Here is a 3,133-nt window from a genome sequence, read left to right as displayed (position 1 = left end):
CAGAGTCTTTTCCAATGGGTCAACTCTTCGCATGAGGTGGCCAAAGTACTGGAGTTTCAGCTTTAGCATCAGTCCTTTCAAAGAAATCCCAGGGCTTATCTTCTTCAGAATGGACTGGTTGGATCTCCTTGCAGTCCAAGGGACTCTCAAGAGTCTTCTCCAACACCACAGTTCAAAATCATCAATTCTTCGGCGCTCAGCTTTCTTCACAGTCCAACTCTCACATCCATACATGACCACTGGAAAAACCATAGCCTTGACTAGACAGACCTTTGTTGGCAAAGTAATGTCTCTGCTTTTCAATATGCTATCTAGGTTGGTCATTACTTTTATTCCAAGGAGTAAGCGTCTTTTAATTTCATTACCTGGGCCATTTTTCAGAGTTGTGTTTTTAGCAAACAACCTTGAGGAGTGAGGTAATGTCTCCTCCTTGACAGGTATTGGGGCAGTTGCTTCTAATTGCTATAAAAGTCACAGAATATCTTAACCTACCCCCCCCATCCATAATACAATAGCAGGCATATACGTCAGCATACTACATGAGCAGGCATATATCAAAGCCCACCTGTGTCACCCTCATGAGATTTAGTGACTTGGAAGAAGAATGCAAACCAACAAGAAGCTCATGTTGTTGCCTTCCGAGGGTAATAAATTGCTCTTTGTCTCTCACCCAGGAGTTTCACGTCTCCTGGAAGAATCCATGAAACAGTAATAAGCTCTCTTGTCAGCTTGCAGGTATGGAAAAAATCCCAGACACTTCCCAAAAGCCTGACCTCCAGTCCTTCATTCCCACATATATATCTAAACCCTTTGCAGTGTAATTTTTCAGTAACTTCTCTTAGGAGGTGGGGGCCTCTTTCACTATCCTTTGATTCTGAGCTGGTTCTGGACCTGTTTTGGCCAATAGACTGGTGAAAATGATGAAGTGGTCATCCCAAATCTAGACCCCAAGGAGAATTGCAGCTTCCTTTCAGTCTATTGGAACCTTGCTTCTGCCATGTGAACAAGCCTGAGATGCCTTGTAAAGGGAGAGAATCACATGAAAGGACATCCAGTTGTTTCAGCTGAGGTCATCCAAGATCCACCTGAAGTCAGCCAAGCCACAAAGATGAGAGAGGACTGACCTCAGATCAGTAAGTCTTCCTATTTGACCTCCAGTGGACCACCTGATCACCCCAGCTGATCACAGATACATGAGTGGCCCCATCCGTGTCCAGAAGAACCAGCCTGCTGCTGCTGCTGCTGCTAAGTTACTTCAGTTGTGTCTGACTCTGTGCGACCCCATAAGATGGCAGCCCACCAGGTTCCCCCATCCCTGGGATCCTCCAGGCAAGAGTACTGGAGTGGGTTGCCATTGCCTTCTCCAGAAGAACCAGCCCACTGACTCACAAACTTGTCAATACTAAGCACTTATTGTTTCCAAGTGATTTGTTACTCTGGAATAATGACTACATGATATTCATCATTATCATCAGCCATGTCTCAAGATTTCAAGCCTTCTGTGAGGGAAACATAGAAACTAACACCTTCTGAGCACCTACTGTGTGCCAGGAACATTACTCCATTATATCATCTTGGCCACCCAAAAATGAGGGATCACATAATCCTCATTTTTCAACTGTGGAAACCAAGGCTCAGAAAGAAAGAGCCATGGCCCTAAAGCCACCCACAAGAGTCAGATTCCAGACAAGACATTGTTGAGTCCCTGTTACCCCAAGACTCCAGCTGGAACCCTGGGTTCAAGAGACTCACGTGCATGATGTCTGTGCTCTTGGTGAAAATCTTCATATAGGGCTTCAGGATGTTGAAGTGGAAGGCGGGTGTCAGCATGTGACAGTACCTGCTCCACTTGTCACCAGCACTCGGCAGGAGCCCATCCCCTAGCAGAGACAGCCAAGGGAGTGGGCAAAGGAGGACCTTCTCCTGGGTCCACAGGGTCATCCCCAAACCCCTTCACTCACAATTACTCATCCAGCCAGGGCTTCAGAGTGTTGTAGAAAAGCATGTCCTTTGGTGTGATGGCAGCTGACATGAATGAAGACAATCAAGGGCCAGAGAGAAGGGGAGGGGAGGGAATTTTGGTGCAGGTTGGAGGCTCCCAGCCAGGAATCTGCATTCCCCCTCCAAGCCCAGCATGGCAGGAATGGGGTTAAGAGCACAGGAAGCTAGAAGGAAGGGTAAAGGGAGGAGGGAGGACCAGACCAGGTTGCAAGACAGAATAAAGCAAAGGCAGAGCCCACAGATACCACCTATGAGCTTAGACACACCCCAACATGACACAATATGCCCCAACATGACTGGACATGGCTCCTAGATTGTCCTACATATTTGGCAGGATTTTGGGTGAAAAGATTTTTAACCATATATATGGTGGTTATAGGACTCTAGACATTTCAAAACTCAGAACTGTACACCAAATAGAGCAAACTTTACTTTTTGTAAATTTTGTAAATTACATACAATTTTAAGAGAAGCATATATATTATTTACATAAATATACTGTGAAATGATGGGCTTCCAGGTGGCTCAGTGGGTAAAGAATCTGCTCACCAATGCAGGAGACTTGAGTTCAACCCCTGGGTTGGGAAGATGCCCAGGAGGAGGAAATGGCAACCCATTCTTGCCCGGAAAATCCCAGGGACAGAGGAGCCTGGTGGCTACAGTCCTTGGGGTTGGAAAGAATCGGACATGACTAAAGCGACTGAGCATGCATGCACACACTATGAAATGATATGTAAAAAGTATAGATGAAAAAACTGGGAAAAGAACATCATATGGAAGACCAATATATTTCACTGAGCATCTTATTTTCTACACAAGTGAATGAATTCCTTGTCAATAATATTGCATTAAAAATGTTAGGCACCACCCAGCAAAGAGTCTCATCTGATAAGCCTACAGGTGTTCTCCAGGTGACCTGATGCATGTGGAGCTGAGACACACCTTGAAAATCACTTCCTTGGGAGGTGAGGCATGACATTTGAAGCCAAGCTGACTGAACTTACCCTTCACTTACAAGGCCACCCATCAACTGAATGACCTTGAGCTAATGATTTAATCTCTCCAATCCATAAGATTGATGTGAGGTGAAATTGGTGTTTATCTGGGGGAGTTGAAGTGTCATTGCCTCCTG

At 45.5% G+C, this 3,133-nt stretch overlaps 1 pseudogene; it reads right to left on the bottom strand.

Annotated features, from left to right (window-relative positions):
* LOC104984323 overlaps positions 1-2,032 on the bottom strand; it is a 10,379-nt pseudogene extending 8,347 nt beyond the window's left edge.
* Positions 2,033-3,133: the final 1,101 nt, after the last annotated feature.

Source organism: Bison bison, unplaced genomic scaffold (assembly GCF_000754665.1).
Source record: "Bison bison bison isolate TAMUID 2011002044 unplaced genomic scaffold, Bison_UMD1.0 scf7180017863978, whole genome shotgun sequence".
In the NCBI taxonomy this organism is placed as follows: Eukaryota; Metazoa; Chordata; class Mammalia; order Artiodactyla; family Bovidae; genus Bison; species Bison bison.
The sequence above is the reverse complement of the archived record's forward strand: the minus strand, read 5'-3'. Positions and strand labels throughout refer to the sequence as shown.